At 40.6% G+C, this 21,614-nt stretch overlaps 1 protein-coding gene and 2 long non-coding RNA genes across 4 annotated transcripts in view; 1 reads left to right on the plus strand and 2 right to left on the minus strand.

The window, feature by feature from the left end:
* LOC117533173 overlaps positions 1-7,044 on the minus strand; it is a 30,355-nt gene extending 23,311 nt beyond the window's left edge. The window contains exons 1-2 of one of the 2 annotated variants that reach the window (XR_004567020.1): positions 6,967-7,044; positions 6,664-6,696 (exon numbers count right to left, since the gene is read on the minus strand). This is a non-coding gene — a long non-coding RNA (uncharacterized LOC117533173). Of the gene's footprint in view, positions 1-6,663; positions 6,697-6,929 lie in introns of both variants that reach the window. The other variant, XR_004567019.1, reaches the window with a different exon arrangement.
* The window catches only part of LOC117533171 (soluble scavenger receptor cysteine-rich domain-containing protein SSC5D-like), a gene marked incomplete at its 5' end in the record, with an annotated part of 68,084 nt that overhangs the window by 35,502 nt on the left and 10,968 nt on the right, over positions 1-21,614 (minus strand). The window lies entirely within an intron of this gene.
* Positions 9,648-10,464, plus strand: LOC117533174. Its single transcript, XR_004567021.1, has 2 exons — positions 9,648-9,752; positions 9,966-10,464. It is a non-coding gene; the product is annotated as an uncharacterized LOC117533174 (long non-coding RNA).

The following is a 21,614-nucleotide window of genomic DNA, read 5'->3' on the forward strand; positions in this document are numbered from 1 at the left end:
TTGCGCCTAAAAGCTGTTTGCCAGCCGCCCAGAAGAAACACAACAACAAAACGAACAAAATACAAGAAGAAGAAAAGTTAGTCTGGCGATTTCAGATAACACACAGGAGCTAGAACCCACCTGCTTCTTTTAAATCAGCTGTGTGGGAACATTTCGGGTTCCCTGTGGACTACAATAACGATGGTGTGCGAGTGGTGGATCGGACGAGGACGGTGTGTCGCCGTTGTTCTACAGTGGTGCGGTATGCTAATGGTAACACACGCCAAACATGCTAAATCATATCAAAAGGCATCCAGATTTGCCAATCACCGGAACCCGGCAAAAGACAACAGCAGTTCAACAGCTGATCCCCGCTGTTTTTAAGAAGCCAATAGACATGAAACCCGTGAGACCAAAATACATAACGGAAGCTTTTGGCATATGTTTTTCAACGACTATGCGCTCTTGAAACACTTTCTTATTATTTATGATGAAATATTTTCAAGACATTCTTTTTAGTTTTACAGCTTGATGAAACCTTTTTGTTTGACTTCAGCTATTATAGATAATATGGCCATCTGAGTGTACTGTGTATAGTTTGTTTTTAACTGTTTAATACAGTTAATTATTCAAAATGTCAGTTATTTATTTTTAAACTGAAACTTGCATTACTGTTCAAACATAAATAACAACAAACCTGCAATTATGCATTTGGGACTTTTTTTTGCTTTTTCTTGTTGTACCGAACCGTACCGAACCGTGACCTCCAAACCGAGGTACGAACCGAACCGTGACTTCTGTGAACCGTTACACCCCTAGTATATATGGATCCCACCTCAGTACCTCTGTGTGTGTGTGTCAATGTTAATGTGTGTGCGTAAGAGTATGTGTACATGTGTTTTTGTGAGTGTGTGTTTGTGTGTGTAACACAGTGTGTACATAGACCCCACTTATTAGGGGTCTAATGGATAGTGAGGTGGGCTGAAGATGGGAAGGCTGTGAGTTCAAATCCCGCCAGGAACACCACCACTAGTGTGCCCTTGAGTAAGGCACTTAGCCCTTAGTTACTCCAGGGAGAATGTCCCTGTAATCGCTAATTGTAAGTGGCTTTGGATAAAAGCGTCAGCTAAATGAAATGTAATGTTATTAATAATAAAGATCCGTTTGAATGATATAATAGAGGTGTTAGAACGTGTTAGAGGACACACACTTTGAGCTGTCTCTACAGAAATAGTAATGCCTTAAAGGGCATGCTTTTCATACAAAACACAAACATGTCTGTGAAGTGTTTTGCTTCAAATACCAAACAGTTCACCCATTGTAGCCATGCCTCATACTGCTCAAACCCCTCTTTTGCAGCTGTTGGGTCCTTAGCTTAAACAGAGGAGGCGGAGCTAATGCCTGATCAGAATTCTACCGGAGATAAAGTTACATTCTGCTGTGATAAAACGCCATCCTGTTCCAAACCACATCAAAGATTATTTCTGAAACAGCATGGAGCTCAAATGCTTTTTCTCTTGCAGGTTTATCACAAGGTGAGTTCCTTTTTTTATTTCCTGCTTTTTAAAATGTGTGATATTTACATGTTTGTCTACTTATGCTAACGCTGTGAAGCCATTTAGCTTTGTGTTGTTTAAACCCACTTATATACTCAGTGCTGCATATCTCTGTTTCCTGATATGATTGTTAATCATTATATTATTTATATTGTGTGACTTTATGATAATCTTCAATTGTTTGGAGATAAGCTTGTGGCTCTTTTGACACCTTGAGAGCGGTTACCGCGGGGATGAAGACAATGAAGCACAGGATGCAGGCGGCCTACGCAAAGGACTCGAACCAACTTCCTGGGCCAGAGAATCAGAGACAAGCTGTCCTTATTGTCTCTGCTAATAAATGAAGTCTCTGTTAATAAATTAAAGTATAAAGTTTGCATATTTGAAATTAAATGTTTCAAGAAAAAACTTGATTCTAAACATGACATTAACAATGTGTTCTGCTTTCATGAAACATGTTCATTTTCCCCTCTCGTTAAAATTGCATATTATTACTATAAGTCTTTATTTGTTTTAATTTTAACTTTACATTTGTAATTGTTCATTAAGTAAAAGCTCTTTTAGAAGGCTTTATTAGGACATTTGACTTGTTGCTTTTGTATTTTGACTTTGTGTCTTTTGTTATTTTTTGGATTCTTGTAAATCCTCTATTTTTGTTAAAACCTTAATAAAACCGGTTTGTACTTTTGGAGCCAACTCCTGGTCTCTCTGGTGGTCTCTGGAGGTATCTGCTTGGTCTCAGAGTGAGGTAAGAACACCCTTCCTTGGAAAAGGCTGACATTAGTTGATGATTTGGATTTTAAATTGTTTAACCTGTTAAACCCCGAGCCTGTTTTTCAGGTTTCAGGCTCGAAAATGACATTCCCAGAACAAATGACCATATCTTCCCTTCTAAAAGGGTTAAATTAATAATCTTTTTTCTCAAAGTAATGATAAACCTGTGAGTTGGATGTAGAAAAGTCAGATTCAATATAGATGTTTTTTATTTTAAAGAAAATTCAGATTGAACATGGTAAAAAACTGTAAATTATAGTGTCCGTCCAAAAAATATGTTGTACTTATAGTGAAAACTAACCTTGGATGATGGGTTAGTAGACTAAAAGCTTTAGGAATCCAAAGTACAACATATAATAAGTACCCTGTATCAAGATTGATGCAAAACAAGTGATATTTGATCTTTTTAGACACATTTAGCAAAAAAAACCCTCTTCTGGGGCTATTTGGTTGGATTTTCCATATATCTGGCCCCCCTTGCTCGATTTTGACATGTGACATCTCTTTCTGACCGTCAGAGCCAATGGAATCGAGGGGAACTCCAACATAGTCCTTATTTGGTCATGTGTATGTGTGAGACTGCTGAATCGCCGAGACCGGAAGCAGCAGCTAGCTGTGGTGGCTACCATTAGCAGCTAGCATTTACTCTCCGATTTTTACATAAAAATGGAATTATGGATTATAAATTCAATCAGTTTTTTATACATGGACGTTAAGAACCTATGGATTAACAGATTCAGCCGCGTTTTTTCTCATTTTAATGCCATTGAACATGTACTTTGATCAGATTGACAGCTACTTGTGAGACGATCTCCCTAGAAGCTTCGTAAAGGTACGTGTTGTGATGACTGTATTTGCTTCCCCTGTCGCGCGTCCGGATCACTCAGTGATGATACTATATACCTACATAATCTATGGAGTCTCAGCTTTAATCGGATATATTGTATGTGCAGCTATGATAAGTAATAAGGGTACTTTTATCTTGAGTTCTGTGCCAATGTCCGTTAGCATTTTTCGCTCAGGGGTAATTTAGATGCTTCTTGTGAGACTTGTGTTTTGTTTTGGTAAACATGGTTTGTATTGTCAGTTAGCTGAGATTATTTCCGTTAATCTGGTATAACACATTAATAGGTTCTTAAATATTAAGATCCCCTGAGACACAGTATCGTGAAAAAAAGACCCAGGGTCTCTGCCGGCGGGGACCTTCGGGCTTAACAGGTTAAGGGGAATAGAAACTCTGCTAAGGTTAAACTATAGTTTCACATTGGTCACTGTGGTTGATGTGGTTTTGATTGATGTTGAAACATATGCTCTGCTGATGTGGTGATGTCACTGCTGTGATATTAATGTTTGACTCTGGCTGGGTTTGATATTACTTTGATTGTTTTAATTGGTATAAGGCAGGGGTTCTCAAAGTGCGGCCCGCGGGCCAATGGCGGCCCTCGGAAATATTTCTGCCGGCCCGCGATAGTTAATGTGACACGCTGAAATGCATGCGTTATATTTGAATCCTCCATGGTTGTATCTAGTAAGAATTATAATGAGTAGCTTTCCAGCGGTATCTCCTGTGAGACTGTAACCAGGGTACAGCAGCCAATATGGCCGCTCAAAGCAGCTTGACTTTACACTGTGTGGGATTGGTGGATTCGTGTGTCCGTCAAGGAAATCTCGGCCGGCAGCCATCATCCATCTGAAATGACCAATGGACATCGATACATCACTAAGGGCCTACCCACCAAGTAAACAAAACATAAACCACGTGTCTCCCATCTGTGAGGAGAAAGAGAGAGACAGAAAATGGCTTAAAAAACTTTACAGTCGCCGACTTCGCTAGAGATTTATTTCGCTAGCAGCAGTGAAGATAGAGCCTCAGAACCTGAAGTCTTCGACTCAAAGACAACAACAAGGATCCATTTGGACATGGGTAAGTGTACATATTACAGTAATAGTGTACTGGCAATGTGTGGGGAATACCGCAAAAATGAACAATAGGTTTATTGATATATATTTTTTATCGATAGTCATGAACTTTTTATTTGGACAAAATAGACTCTCCATTAGCAAACGTTTACTCTGTGTTCACGTTATTTTGGTGTGTAAAAGTGAGATTACATGTGTAGATGATTAAATTAATCATTTATTCGTCCCACAACGGAGACATTTACAGTTACATGTTTTTGCCATCGATTATTTTATCATACTGTTCTGTACTTTGTCATAGATTTATTTATATGTGTGCCTGTTATTATTTTACCGTCCTGTACAGATGAGACTTTGTAATCAGATGTAGCCTATGTATATGTGTGTCTGTGATTTTATACTGAATGTAAAGTAACTGGAAATACCTGTGTGTGTGTGTGTGTGTGTGTGTGTGTGTGTGTGTGTGTGTGTGTGTGTGTGTGTGTGTGTGTGTGTGTGTGTGTGTGTGTGTGTGTGTGTGAGATCGAGAGAGACTCCTTCTGCAACCTCCCAAACTTTATTTTTATGTGTGCATTGTTATTTGTGCTTGAGCAACATTTTACTTGAACTTTATTTCAATTAAATTAGTTGTAATTATTGTCCTACACAGGCGGCGTTTATCCAGCAGCCACAACATCCATCTGTGCCGGCCCCCAGGTCAAGATACACCTCAGCACAAAGGCTCCACCACAGCCATCACCTTCAACCCAGCCAGCAAGGAGGTCTCGTGGAGGTCTTGTATAGCACTTGTACACCCCACCTACACAGCAGCCCACCATCACCCCCACCTACACAGCAGCCAGACCCACTGTATTGGAAGACAGACAAAGACCGTGACACTGTCTTGACATTTATAATGAATAGTTGGTTGAAAGTTCTGATGTTCAATATTGTAAATAGTGAGATTTTCCAGTTTCTTATATTTCTATAAATAGTTGGTTGAAAAAAACATATTTATAATAAATTGTTGGTTGAAAAAAAAAGGTTGAATGCTCAATTTGTATTTGTACACATCACATGAACCTTGGTATGTAATATGAAGTCATTATTCAGTCCTGATGTATCTCAGCCCCTGCTGTGGTGAAAGTAGAGTGATAAACACCTATTTTACTCAAAATTTGAATTGAATGTTTTTCATTTTAGACATGAATAACACATTTATATACAGTGTAATTCAAATATGTCACTGCTTTTATGATCCTAGGACTTTGGTAACCAAATCTAAAACACCAAAACAATTCGATCACATGAGTAAATTTGTGTTTTCACAAGAGTTTTGAAGATTTTCCAAAAATCTGATTTCACATTTTAAGCTTTTGAGCTACTTATCTCATCAAACAGTGCTCTAAGGTGAGCAATATGCATATATAGCAAGACTATAGATTGTCCTGAACATTTTGATATTTAACACATGGGGTGCCATGTTAGAAGAAATACATTTAAAAGGTGATTTAAGAAAACATCTAAAAATCGAGAAAATACCCTTAGACTCCAGAGGGTTAAGAATGGTAAAACTGCGCCCCCTGGTTGTCATTCCTAAATTATGAATGACAGTTTGTGGAAAGTTTACTAGACTACTGTTTGCATGGCAACTAGGCATCTCGCGAGTTGCGGTAATTGGTTAGTACAATAAAGAAAGGATTTGTTTTGGAATTATTTTGTGTTCCGTTTTTTCTTGGGCGGCCCTCAATCCAATATTGGGTACCTAAATTGGCCCTCACTCATCAAAACTTTGAGAACCCCTGGTATAAGGGGATCAAAAGAGGGGGTTAGGGATTGTGGGTCCTGAAGCTGCCCTAATTACCAAGGGGTCTCCCAACGACACGGGGTCTCTCCTCCAGGGGCAGTTTAGATACTGCTCTGGGGTTCTAGCAGCCCACCAACACCTACTGCACTACACACTCCATTTTGCTATCCTAGCGGTCGAACATCTGAGGCTGGAGTGCCTGAAATAGGGATACGACGGGCCGTGTGGTGTTAGAGCCACGCTGTAAACGCCCCCCTGAGCAGATTACGGTGATCGTGGAGATTCTGGGGGTTTAGTCCTAAAAAGATTGGACGGCCGTTCACCGGAGCCTTATCAGCACCGGAGCTCGGGATCGGAGACGGCCTAGATATTAACGTTGGTTGTATCAAAGTTGGGTTCCTTTTCAATGGGATGATCTGATGGTATTTATAAAGTATAATCATGGAAAGTGGTGGTGATGAAAAGGTGGTGATGGTTTGTTGTTGACCTTTGAAGTATATCCTCTTCACAAACATGGTAGAATGATAAATGATGAAACTAGGACCAGTTAGTGGTGAAGTCTTTAAATACATCATGTTTTATGATAAAGGTTGTTTACAGGCTGGAATCACTTAAAGAGTAACAGGCTGAATAAACTGAGCTCGTTACCTGTTGAGTTGAGTTCTCCTTCAGCCTGGAGTCCTGAGGAGAAATCAGAAGATAAGGTCAACAGAGTTTCCTATCGTCTCAGGAACACGTCAGTGAACTCACTCTGGAGTCATTCCACCAGTTTACTCGAGCTGAGAAGAACACGTTCATACAGAGAAGTCACATGTTCAGAGTTAAAGCAACAGCTCAGAGAATATGCTCCTTCAGTTCAAATGAGTCATGGAGCACCATCATCACACTGAAACATGTTCTACAGCAACAATTACATCAGGAGGAACCACAGAGGATGCTGCCAGTTCCCACCTTCTGCTGTCCCCTGAACGCCTCACTGCCCCATCACTAACTGCAGACGTTAACTAACTGACCTGTACCTGTTTAACATGACCTGGTATAGTATGTGTGTGTGTGTGTGTGTGTGTGTGTGTGTGTGTGTGTGTGTGTGTGTGTGTGTGTGTGTGTGTGTGTGTGTGTGTGTGTGTGTGTGTGTGTGCATTTGTGCAAGTGTGTTTGACAAATATCAAAGTATTTGGTGATAAAACTTGATGTAAGCGTTTGTTTGTGTGTGTGTGTATGTGTGTTTTTAAAGTGTCCCACTGATGCCTAAAAAAGAGATTGTGTGTATATATGGATCCCACCTCAGTACCTCTGTGTGTGTGTCAATGTTAATGTGTGTGCGTAAGAGTATGTGTACATGTGTTTTTGTGAGTGTGTGTTTGTGTGTGTAACACAGTGTGTCCATAGACCCCACTTATTAGGGGTCTAATGGATAGTGAGGTGGGCTGAAGATGGGAAGGCTGTGAGTTCAAATCCCGCCAGGAACACCACCACTAGTGTGCCCTTGAGCAAGGCACTTAGCCCTTAGTTGCTCCAGGGAGAATGTCCCTGTAATCGCTAATTGTAAGTGGCTTTGGATAAAAGCGTCAGCTAAATGTAATGTTATTAATAATAGAGATCCGTGTGAATGATATAATAGAGATGTTAGAACGGGTTAGAGGACACACACTTTGAGCTGTCTCTACAGAAATATTAATGCCTTAAAGGGCATGCTTTTCATGCTTTCCGGTTCTTACCCGTCCCCTTGTGTTATGAAGGTTGTTATGCATGTAAACGGTCTGCAGAGTCACAAACCCTCAAAGTACACCCTGTAGGGCAGGGCTTCTCAAACCAAGGTCCGGATCCGGACCGAACTGCAAATCAATCCGGACCGAACCCTGTGTCCCATTATTACAAAAATAAATAATAACAATTAATCACTTGAACGCGCTGTCTTTAAACAACTCTCCTGTTATCTCAATCAGAACAACCTTCTGGATCGGCACCAGTCTGGTTTCAAGGCAGGTCACTCCACAGAAACTGATCTCATTGCTGTCACGGAGGAACTGCACACTGCCAAAGCAGCCTCCCTCTCCTCTGTCATCATCCTGTTGGACCTGTCTGCTGCATTCGACACGGTGAATCATCAGATCCTCCTTCGCACTCTCCAAAAACTTGGAGTTTCAGGCTCTGCACTTTCCCTCCTCACCTCATACCTCAAAGACCGTACCTACAGGGTTACTTGGAGAGGGTCTGAGTCCGACCCTTGTCAATTAACTACGGGGGTCCCTCAGGGCTCTGTTCTTGGTCCCCTCCTCTTCTCCCTGTACACAAACTCGCTCGGATCAGTCATTAGCCCGCATGGTTTTTCTTACCACTGCTACGCTGACGACACCCAATTAATTCTGTCCTTTCCCCGCTCAGAGACCCAGGTCGTCGCACGCATCTCTGCTTGTCTAGCTGACATCTCTCAGTGGATGTCTGCTCACCACCTCAAGCTCAACCTTGACAAGACTGAACTGCTCTTCCTCCCGGGAAAAGATTGTCCAACGCTTGACCTAACAATCAACATCGGCACCTCAGTTGTTTCCCCGACTCAGACTGCAAGGAATCTGGGTGTGACCCTAGATAACAGCCTGTCCTTCACTGCAAACATCGCTGCTACAATCCGTTGCTGCAGATACACGCTTTACAACATCAGGAAGATACGTCCCCAGCTGACTCAGAAAGCGACTCAGGTTCTGGTCCGGGCTCTCGTCATCTCACGCCTAGACTACTGCAACTCCCTCCTGGCTGGTCTACCTGCATGTGCCATCCGACCTCTGCAGCTCATCCAGAATGCAGCGGCTCGTCTGGTCTTCAACCTTCCTAAATTCTCCCACACCACTCCGCTCCTCCGCTGCCTTCACTGGCTTCCGGTAACTGCTAGAATCCACTTCAAGACACTGGTACTTGCTTACCATGCTGCGAATGGATCTGGCCCTTCCTACATCCAGGACATGGTTAAACCGTACACCCCAGCGCGTGCACTACGCTCTGCATCAGCCAAACGACTCGTTGCGCCCTCGCTGCGAGGGGGACCCAAGTTCCCATCGGCGAAAACACGTGGGTTTGCTGTCCTGGCTCCAAGATGGTGAAATGAGCTCCCCATTGACATCAGGACGGCAGATAGCTTGCACATCTTCCGGCGCAAACTGAAAACTCATCTCTTTCGACTCCACTTCGAGCGTTAGAACTATTAACAGAGCACTTATATACTAATAAAGGACTGGCTTACCTAAAGCCAGTTGAGTAGCACTTGAAATGTTTGGCTCTATGAAACCTGATGTACTTATATGATTCTGTTTTCTTCAAGGTTGTGTCTTCCTGGTCGAATGTACTTATTGTAAGTCGCTTTGGAAAAAAGCGTCAGCTAAATGTAATGTAATGTAATAAAATAAATGCTGATTCTGATGTAAAGGAAAGTGGACCTATCATGCTATATTGGAAACATATAGGCCATACCTCTACAAAACATGTCTGTGAAGTGTGTTGCTTCAAATACCAAACAGATCACCCATTGTAGCCATGCCTCATACTGCTCAAACCCCTCTTTTGCAGCTGTTGGGTCCTTAGCTTAAACAGAGGAGGCGGAGCTAATGCCTGATCAGAATTCTACCGGAGATAAAGTTAAATTCTGCTGTGATAAAACGCCATCCTGTTCCAAACCACATCAAAGATTATTTCTGAAACAGCATGGAGCTCAAATGCTTGTTCTCTTGCAGGTTTATCACAAGGTGAGTTCCTTTTTTCATTTCCTGCTTTTTAAAATGTGTGATATTTACATGTTTGACTACTTATGCTAACGCTGTGAAGCCATTTAGCTTTGTGTTGTTTAAACCCACTTATATACTCAGTGCTGCATATCTCTGTTTCCTGATATGATTGTTAATCATTATATTATTTATATTGTGTGACTTTATGATAATCTTCAATTGTTTGGAGATAAGCTTGTGGCTCTTTTGACACCTTGAGAGCGGTTACCGCGGGGATGAAGACAATGAAGCACAGGATGCAGGCGGCCTACGCAAAGGACTCCAACCAACTTCCTGGGCCAGAGAATCAGAGACAAGCTGTCCTTATTGTCTCTGCTAATAAATGAAGTCTCTGTTAATAAATTAAAGTATAAAGTTTGCATATTTGAAATTAAATGTTTAAAGAAAAAAACTTGATTCTAAACATGACATGAACAATGTGTTCTGCTTTCATGAAACATGTTCATTTCCCCTCTCGTTAAAATTGCATATTATTACTATAAGTCTTTATTTGTTTTAATTTTAACTTTACATTTGTAATTGTTCATTAAGTAAAAGCTCTTTTAGAAGGCTTTATTCGGACATTTGACTTGTTGCTTTTGTATTTTGACTTTGTGTCTTTTGTTATTTTTTGGATTCTTGTAAATCCTCTATTTTTGTTAAAACCTTAATAAAACCGGTTTGTACTTTTGGACCCAACTCCTGGTCTCTCTGGTGGTCTCTGGAGGTCTCTGCTTGGTCTCAGAGTGAGGTAAGAACACCCTTCCTTGGAAAAGGCTGACATTAGTTGATGATTTGGATTTTAAATAGTTTAAGGGGAATAGAAACTCTGCTAAGGTTAAACTATAGTTTCACATTGGTCACTGTGGTTGATGTGGTTTTGATTGATGTTGAAACATATGCTCTGCTGATGTGGTGATGTCACTGCTGTGATATTCATGTTTGACTCTGGCTGGGTTTGATATGACTTTGATTGTTTTAATTGGTATAAGGGGATCAAAAGAGGGGGTTAGGGATTGTGGGTCCTGAAGCTGCCCTAACTACCAAGGGGTCTCCCAACGACACAGGGTCTCTCCTCCAGGGGCAGTTTAGATACTGCTCTGGGGTTCTAGCAGCCCACCAACACCTACTGCACTACACACTCCGTTTTGCTATCCTAGCGGTCGGACATCCGAGGCTGGAGTGCCTGAAATAGGGATACGACGGGCCGTCTCTGCTTGGTCTCAGAGTGAGGTAAGAGGTAAGGTGTGTGTGTGAGTGAGTGAGTGTGTGTGAGTGTGTGTGTGTGTGTGTGTGAGTGAGTGAGAGTGTGTGTGTGACTGAGTGTGTGATTGTGTGTGTGTGAGTGAGTGTGTGCAGTAACAATGAGCTGTCATGTGGGTATATATAGCGATTTTCACCCATTTATTCATTATAATATATAATAGTTTTACATTTGATAACGCCAATGTGTTTAATACTGGCAACTTCTAATTGTGGGAAAAACGAAAACGTTCAGTAGAGACGTCCTATAGAACATTTGGCGAAACACAATAGCCAGCATCCAGCATGCAGTTCTGGGGGGGGCGTTCCATTCGAGTTTTGGATAGTCTGGCGTGGTTTCGTTCCATTTCACACAGCTGTTTGACGCTCTGCGTAACCTTACGGGGGACTGTAGTCCTAAACGATAGCTGGGGATTATGGGTAGTGTAGTGTCTTCGGCCATCCTAAACTCAGAAAGGTTGAAAATCGCAATGACGCTCGAAATGACGCTCGAAATGTCCCTTATAGTCCTAATCCGTCTTCCTCGACCCGACCGGAGAAAAAGACGTGCTGCAGGCAATAGAAATACATTGCTTTTAAAATCGTGATGTGCAACACGAAAAAAAATCGTGCTGTGCAACACGAAAAAAAGGGACAAATCGTGTTGGGGAACACGAATCAATAGATTAAAAATCGTGTTGGTGAACACGAAATGCCGTGAGACTGGGTTGCACATAAACACCGGTTGTTACAAGTAGAACAAATAACCTGCAGACATCAACTGGTTGTTAACTAACATGCATATTAGCAGTATATTGGCTCTTTATTAGCCCTTAGATGCCCTTAGAGTGACTGGACCCTACACTCTTCCATAAGTTGGTCAAAAAGGACCCGTATTAGAATAATATGTGTTTTTATGCCCTTTTTGTCATTTTGGTTCAGAAAGATCACTTGTATAATATTTAGTATTATATTTTGGTTCACACTAGAAATATTTCATTTTTATTCAAAACTCATCTCTTCTCCTCTAGTCTCTCATAGCCCCCCCCCCCCCATCAATCCATGCCGGCTGATCAAGTCTGATAGTCCTATACCCCCCCCCCCCTAACCTTCCCTTATATTGTAAAGTGATGTGAGTCCTTGAAAAGCCCTAGACAAATATAATGTATTATTATTATTATACTGACAGGTTTCAGATCTTGCTGTGTAAAGTAATCTTCCTGAGAGGTGTCACATGTGATGTCGTCTGTGTGTTCCACAGTGAATGTATTCCTGACAGCAACAGGATTAGAATCAAAGGTTCCCAGAGGATCCCATAGGAAATGCATGCGGGTCATTTTCGACCCACTTATGGAAGCTTGGGGTAGCAATACAAAAACTACAATTTCTTAAAATGTAAATTTAAAATGTGAATGGCCTGATATCCAAAACATGTTTTTGAGGAATAGCTGGAATATGAAATGATAATAATTTTTTATTTCAAAGTTCTTCAAGGAAACCACCTCACCGGGTCCAAAAAAGACCCCACTTATGCATCTAAGGGTTAGTCATTATAAAACACTTATTAATGCCTTATTCTGCACAACCATATTCTACAAGTAATAATCCATTAGTTGAGAGTTTTTCCTCAATGACTCTCTAATTAGTGCTGATTGGTTGTAAGTAAGGAAGTTGTTGTACATGAGTCTTAATATACTCAATATGGGCCTAATGAGGCAGCAGTACCACAAGAATAGTAATTCTCCCATAATAACACTTAACAGATATGATCTATTCTCATGTAACAAGACATGAAACTATGAGTGTTAATTAAGTCTAAATAGCTCAAAATGAGGTGTTTCTATCTAAGGATATGTTTTGGGGTGTTGACAGTTCAGCTACCAATAGCAAGGTGATATTGACAACGTGATTCGTTCAGATGCGTCACGTGGTGTGCTAAAACACTTCCTGGTTAGCTTTCCACTAGAAATTGAAATCTCAAAATGGCAAAAGAACGGCGAAAAAAAACGTTCACAGAGAAGACGACAACAATTGTCACTTGCACGAAGCAAGGTTATACAAAAAACAAATGACCCTGAACATGAAATACCTTCACGGAGTGCGTCGAGGCGCAAGCTGTCATCCAAAGAACAGAGGGTTTAGCTAGCGCCTCACTGCAATCTTTAAAGGTCCTTTTCTCAAAATGAGTTTTTTCTCCTACTCTGAGTTCGACATTTCAACTTCAGTAGCACGTACATACACCAAACCTTCCAGTTATATTCCTATCAATATTATGAAGGCCTTTACAGAAGGGTTTGTTCATATATCATTCATAGCCTGAATTATATAAGATTTTATACCTAGAAACATGGCGAAAATGGATATTTTAGGGCTGTTGACAGTATGTTCTGATTTATGGAGTGATAAAAAGAGATATCCAAAATCCCTTCTGTAAAAGCCTTAGATACTAATATGACTACAAAATGAAACAAGAATTTTGAACCTGGCTTTATCCAAAGTTCAGATTTCGGTTCCTGAAATGTGTTAAAATATGCGCATATTTAATGAGATAATGGCTCAATTAAACAATTGCCTTATTGTAGGTAATTAACTCGAGACATTTCTAGCTGATATCTTTAAGTAAAAAAAATTACCCTATTCACCTGGGGTGTCTCACCTTAACTGTTAGGCTTAATAAACCATTATAGACCTACATCACTTAGCAACAGCTGCACATGCTAACTATGGGTCTTACAAACCTACATAACATTACAAATAGTCAGACGAAAATATTATTTACAATATTAATAAAACTATGAATTCAATTTTAACTGATTGACAAGGCAACACACTGCACAGCGGCAGCAGCTGTAAAGGAAAATATCGTCTTACCTTGTGTTGGGGCTTCACACAACTCCAAATGTAGCCTTCCTCTCTGGGGTGGCACTAATGAAGACCCTCATTAAAGCAGATACATCCACATTGTCCAACATGTTACTGTGGACATGCATCAAAGTCAGATGTCTCTTCTGTGTCATATTACTCTAGTTGTAGAGGTGGTGGGCTGAGGCGTAGCTGGTGGTCCACTCTTTTTATTGGGTTGTTTGTTGAAAAAAATAAATCCAAAATCCTTTTTTGCGCCATTCTAGAAAGTCACTGGCCCTGTCTCAGGTCGACTATTTTCATTTCCTCGCTCCTCGGTCCTCGGTCTCACCGGAAGTTGATTTGTCTGCGCCATCTTGAGTACCGTCCCATGGCTCTTATTTCTGCCGGAGGAGCGAGGAGCGATAATGGAGGAGCTATAATCGAGGAACCACCAGACCATCCTTCGATGAAATCCTCAGACACTCGCCCCGCCCCCTTACTGTGTATCGCTCACTGATTGGACGATGCAGTGCATGCATTACATTACATTACATTTAGCTGACGCTTTTATCCAAAGCGACTTACAATAAGTACATTCGACCAGGAAGACACAACCTTGAAGAAAACAGAATCATAAAGTACATCAGGTTTCATAGAGCCAAACATTTCAAGTGCTACTCAACTGGCTTTAGGTAAGCCAGTCCTTTATTAGTATAAAAGTGCTTCGTTAATAGTTCTATCGCTCAAAGTGGAGTCGAAAGAGATGAGTTTTCAGTCTGGAAGGTGTGTAAGCTATCTGCTGTCCTGATGTCAATGGGGAGCTCATTCCACCATCTTGGAGCCAGGACAGCAAACCCATGTGTTTTTGCTGATGGGAACTTGTGTCCCCCTCGCAGCGAGGGTGCAGCGAGTCGTTTGGCTGATGCAGAGCGGAGTGCACGTGCTGGGGTGTACGGTTTAACCATGTCCTGGATGTACGAAGGGCCAGATCCATTTGCAGCATGGTAAGCAAGTACCAGTGTCTTGAAGTGGATTCTAGCAGTTACCGGAAGCCGGAGGCACTGATCTGATGCTTCTTGACATGAGAGCAGTTTCCCAGCGGAGTGAAGAAAACACATGAAACTCACGGGACTCACTCCTCAGTTTATACCGTGTTTTGTTTCAATTGATGTTTCATTTAGTTACAAATATGTGATATATCTGAACAACAAAGTGGTCAAAAATCATTTTATTCATTTTTTGGAAAACATTTTCATGATCGCTTTTTTCGTTTTACATTTTCATTTATTGTCATTTCCATTCAGTCAGTCATTAAGTGCTATTAAAATGTTAATGTGCTACATATCCACACAAACACACAAAGTGTGCAATCCAATGAATGTTAATCTAACTGGGTTTTGATATATATCTCTTTTTCTTCTCTCAATTATTTTATTTCTTTTGTGCACTCTAATCAATATTAATCAAACTATTATTCGTTTATACATTTTAAGAATGGCGTTTATCTTTTTTGAGAATGAGTTCTTATTTGATTTTATGTATTTGGGTCTACAACAGATGATACAAATGTTTGTGTCAGTAAATGTGTACTAACAGAGGCGGGGGGGGGGTATGTGGAAATAACGGGGACAGAGCTGCTGTCAGACGATCAGCTGTGCAGCGTCATCACAAACGGACGTCGCTTCACGTGACGCTCCGGAGGAAAGGACGTCCCATTGCTCTTAAAACTCATTTCCTTGCTTCTCGTGGTTTCCTTGCGTCTCTCCTTGCTTCCCTGGAGGGAGGGACTAAACGCAGGCAAACGACGCAAGTGAGGGGAGCAAGGATTTCATTTAACCATTTAACCCTAGATGACTCGGATTTGATTTATTTTGAAAATAAATTCAAGCCACCTGACTGATACAAATATATACTATAACTATTATATGCTACTGTATACAGCTAATTTTATTTTAAGTAAAATCATAACTATGTTATGTAGTTTAATCATTTTTATTTAGGTGGTCACTCAGTTGTTCAAATGTACACCACTCGCCAACAGGGGGTGCTGCAGCGCCATCAGCACCCCTACTTCCCATGGCTATGTATTCCAGTTTCCCTTCAGATGTGTTCAGTGGAATGTCATTCAACACAATGCTGCTCACCTCCTTCAGTTGGGAGAACAGCTGGTTCAGGTTCAGCCCCATGGGGGGCAGCAGGGCTGCTGAGCCTAGAGATGGATCTGTAGTTTGTACAGAGCAGGTCAGGTCAGCAGGCCAAACAAAGAACAGAGGGCAAAGAGGGGGTAAACCCTTATGCTCTCCTGAACTGAATGTTTGAGTGTCTAAATGTATATACTTTGGGGGATAATAACTTTCCTAATGAACCAACACTTTTATTTAAAGGTCCCATGTCTTGCTTTTCTGTTCTTACCCGTTCCCTTGTTTTACAATCTTTATTAATTATTAATTACAATCTTCTTAACTTGAAATGATGAGTTATATAAATGTAGAACTTGAAAGTGTGAGTTATAATAAGACTGAAATGTGAGTTTATTTGACTAGGAGGTAAATAAGGTTTCCTCGCTCTATGTCAGATTGGTATTTGTTTCAACTCTGAGTTTAAAGTTAAATCAACTTAAACAACTTAAAAAACAATGTTAACCCAACTAGAACCTTTAAGTCATATCAACGAGGTTTACTTGCATTAATGAGTTGAAACAAAGATTGTCTTCAAGTTGACTTGATTTGCAGCAGGTGGACTTTCATTTGCAAGTTGAACTGACATGAGCTGTTTCACAGTGTGTAGGTTTTCATTTATTTCAAAGTTGTAATTGTATTTATTTCCTTCAAATGTGCAGAGGACTCCCCAAGTGCTGTGTTTAAGTTATTTTAAAGTAAGCTATCAGATATGTTTTGCGGCTCCAGACAAAATAATGGGTGGAAAAGGGGTCAAAATGTCTCTTTGGGTCAAACAGGTTGCAGACCCCTGCCATAGTTTATGGGCGCTGTACGCTATGTATGCCTAGTTCTGTTAAGAGAGGATAATAATATACTTTATTGATCCCAAATTGGGAAATTGTTTTGTTATCAAATATCGTTAATAGCATTCATATGTTTTTTCTTCCCCCCAATTCCCGGCGCCCCCCATGGATGGAAGCGCCCTTAGCATTCGCCTACACTGCCTATGCCAAGGGCCCTTTGACTCAGAGATGATTTCAATACTAACCTGTGAGAACTAAAGCCTTGAGGTTCAGTTCTCAGAATCAAAGCAAACACATCATGTTCCAACCAGGAGAAACACTTTTGAAATCAGCTCACTCTCAGAGTTTCATGGATTTTAAAGAAGTTTTATTATTTTTTTGGTACATAGCAAATGACAGCATTTATTACAGTGATGTTGAACATCATCATGGTTTCTGGAGGATTCTGCTGTGTTCAGAATTCAAGACGATTTGCTTCATCGTAACTCATGGAAACCAAATGGGTCAAAACTCTTCATGATCAAATCAAGTAGAATTTGTGATGCAAGATTTAAGCAAAATCATGAAAAATCTTCAAATACAACATTTGTTAAAAAAAGCCACATCAAAAAACCTTAATAGGCGAAAGCTAAATTCTTCAGAAAAGCAAAAAACAACAAAATCACTCAAAATTCTTATGAAGCAAAAACATTTCTCGGTTCCAAAATCACAACACTTGTTTACGGACAATGTTAACATTTTAAGTACGAAATAATTAGTCTCCTGAATTTGGGAAAATCCTAAATCACAAAAATAATCTGAGTTCTTTGTAAAAAGTGAAATTCTAAAGGAATTCAAATGTTTCATAAAAGTCCAAAAAGTAATGATTACATATTATTGATCATCTTGTGAAATAAGTTCAATCCTCAATAATACAAAAACAAGCACATCTTGATCACACAACAAAGCACATGACCTTTCAAAAAGGAAACTTCTACAAAATGAAGTACATTTTTAATTACAACATGTTCGTATTTAATATCTTCTGAATGTGGGAATGCTCTCCAACAGGTGGAGTTCTGAAAAACAGCTCAATTACTACAACATACAGAAAATACCATAAAACATGATATAACGTAAGAGAAATCCTGAATGATTGAAAATGATTACAAGCTGAGCTCAGAACATGTGAAATAAGAACATTAAAGAAAAGTTAAAATCTTATACTTTTTGGCAAAATTACAAATATAATCGGATTTCTCTAAAAAAGCTATTTTTATACAAACAATCTCTTCAGACCAAAATCAAGCAACATTCTTCTGTCAATAAAAACACATCAGCATTGTGAAATAAGAAGTGTGTGGACTATTTACTTTTGTTCAATTCCTATCTGGATATTGTTCAGCTAAATCTGGTCCTGCTGCTGAAATGACCCATGTGACCCACAAGGGGATCAAATATCCTATCTCGCTGAGCAGATGAATTGTTGAGAAAAACGTAACATTTTAAAATCTGTACTTTGTCTCATTTGTTGATTGAATATAAAAAAACCTTGTTGTGCTCGAGGTCTACAAATGCAACACTAGGTGGCGCTGTAACGCGCTCCTCCTGTTATCTCAGGAATCACTACATTAGATTCAAACACTGGGTTTTGTAACACTGTTTCTAGAGGATATGTGAACATTAATATATGGCATTAATTGGCCGACTTAGTTCCTGAGCGGCCTGGGTTGGTGTGTCTGCTTTCAAACTGCACCGACTGCATTGACTTTTCTAAATAAAACTAACTTGTGATGTTTTTTAAAGATCTTCATCTTCAGTGGGAACCAATGGGCTTGGAGCTGACAGGAAGTCAGGAAACATGAGGCACTAACACATTGCTGGTGACGTTCAGAGTAAAAGCTATATTTCTAACGTTGGTTAAAAGCTATAAGAGCTGATAAACCCGTGTGTGTGAGAGGAGCTCCTTGGAGCTGCTACTCTGCTCCCTGAGCTCCTTCCTCTTCAGCAGGAACACCCAGGTCATCATAATCCAGCTCAATGTCCTCCTGTCGGCTCAGCCTCCGCCCCCCTGGTGGCCTGGAGAGACATGACAGCACACAGTGAGACTTCCTGCATCACTCCTGTTCAATAACACACACTGTTTCATTCAGTCAGTGGAACATCAACATGTTTCAGTCCCTCATCATTCAGTCAGTGGAACAACAACATGTTTCAGTCCCTCATCATTCAGTCAGTGGAACAACAACATGTTTCAGTCCCTCATCATTCAGTCAGTGGAACAACAACATGTTTCAGTCCCTCATCATTCAGTCAGTGGAACAACAACATGTTTTCAGTCCCTCATCATTCAGTCAGTGGAACAACAACATGTTTCAGTACCTCATCATTCAGTCAGTGGAACAACAACATGTTTCAGTCCCCTCATCATTCAGTCAGTGGAACAACAACATGTTTCAGTCCCTCATCATTCAGTCCAGTGGAACAACAACATGTTTCAGTCCCTCATCATTCAGTCAGTTGAACAACAACATGTTTCAGTCCCTCAATCATCAGTCAGTCAGTGGAACAACAAACATGTTTCAGTCCTCATCATTCAGTCAGTGGAACAACAACATGTTTCAGTCCCTCATCATTCAGTCAGTGGAACAACAACATGTTTCAGTACCTCATCATTCAGTCAGTGGAACAACAACATGTTTCAGTCCCTCATCATTCAAGTCAGTGGAACAACAACATGTTTCAGTCCCTCATCATTCAGTCAGTGGAACAACAACATGTTATCAGTCCCTCATCATTCAGTCAGTGGAACAACAACATGTTTCAGTCCCTCATCATTCAGGTCAGTGGAAACAACAACATGTTTCAGTCCCTCATCATTCAGTCAGTGGAACAACAACATGTTTCAGTACCCTCATCATTCAGTCAGTGGAACAACAACATGTTTCAGTCCCTCATCATTCAGTCAGTGGAACAACAACATGTTTCAGTCCCTCATCATTCAGTCAGTGGAACAACAACATGTTTCAGTCCCTCATCATTCAGTCAGTGGAACAACAACATGTTTCAGTCCCTCATCATTCAGTCAGTGGAACAACAACATGTTTCAGTCCCTCATCATTCAGTCAGTGGAACAACAACATGTTTCAGTCCCTCATCATTCAGTCAGTGGAACAAGCAACATGTTTCAGTCCCTCATCATTCAGTCAGTGGAACAACAACACATGTTTCAGTCCCTCATCATTCAGTCAGTGGAACAACAAACATGTTTTCAGTCCCTCATCATTCAGTCAGTGGAACAACAACAACATGTTTTCAGTCCCTCATCATTCAGTCAGTGGAACAACAACATGTTTCAGTCCCTCATCATTCAGTCAGTGGAACAACAACATGTTTCAGTCCTCATCATTCAGTCAGTGGAACAACAACATGTTTCAGTCCCTCATCATTCAGTCAGTGGAACAACAACATGTTTCAGTCCCTCATCATTCAGGTCAGTGGAACAACAACATGTTTCAGTACCTCATCATTCAGTCAGTGGAACAGACAACATGTTTCAGTCCCTCATCATTCAGTCAGTGGAACAACAACATGTTTCAGGCCCTATCATTCAGTCAGTGGAACAACAACATGTTCAGTCCCTCATCATTCAGTCAGTGGAACAACAACATGTTTTCAGTCCCTCATCATTCAGTCAGTGGAACAACAACATGTTCAAGTACCCAAGGTGCCCTCATCATTCAGTCAGTGGAACATACAACATGTTTCAGTCCCTCATCATTCAGTCAGTGGAACAACAACATGTTTCAGTCCCTCATCATTCAGTCAGTGGAACAACAACATGTTTCAGTCCCTCATCATTCAGTCAGTGGAACAACAACATGTTCAGTCCCTCATCATTCAGTCAGTGGAACAACAACATGTTTCAGTCCCTCATCATTCAGTCAGTGGAACAACAACATGTTTCAGTCCCTCATCATTCAGTCAGTGGAACAACAACATGTTTCAGTCCCTCATCATTCAGTCAGTGGAACAACAACATGTTTCAGTCCCTCATCATTCAGTCAGTGGAACAACAACATGTTTCAGTCCCTCATCATTCAGTCAGTGAACAACAAAACATGTTTCAGTCCCTCATCATTCAGTCAGTGGAACAACAACAATGTTTCAGTCCCTCATCATTCAGTCAGTGGAACAACAACATGTTTCAGTCCCTCATCATTCAGTCAGTGGAAACAACAAACATGTTTCAGTCCCTCATCATTCAGTCAGTGGAAACAACAACATGTTTCAGTCCCTCATCATTCAGTCAGTGGAACAAAAAACATGTTTCAGTACCTCATCATTCAGTCAGTGGAACAACAACATGTTTCCAGTACCTCATCATTCAGTCAGTGGAACAACAACATGTTTCAGTCCCTCATCATTCAGTCAGTGGAACAACAACAACATGTTTCAGTCCCTCATCATTCAGTCAGTGGAACAACAACATGTTTCAGGTCCCTCATCATTCAGTCAGTGGAACAACAACATGTTTCAGTCCCTCATCATTCAGTCAGTGGAACAACAACAACATGTTTCAGTCCCTCATCATTCAGTCAGTGGAACAACAACATGTTTCAGTCCCTCATCATTCAGTCAGTGGAACAACAACATGTTTCAGTCCCTCATCATTCAGTCAGTGGAACCAACAACATGTTTCAGTCCCTCATCATTCAGTCAGTGGAACAACAACATGTTTCAGTCCCTCATCATTCAGTCAGTGGAACAACAACATGTTTCAGTCCCTCATCATTCAGTCAGTGGAACAACACAAC

This window comes from Gymnodraco acuticeps, unplaced genomic scaffold (assembly GCF_902827175.1).
Source record: "Gymnodraco acuticeps unplaced genomic scaffold, fGymAcu1.1, whole genome shotgun sequence".
Classification (NCBI taxonomy): Eukaryota; Metazoa; Chordata; class Actinopteri; order Perciformes; family Bathydraconidae; genus Gymnodraco; species Gymnodraco acuticeps.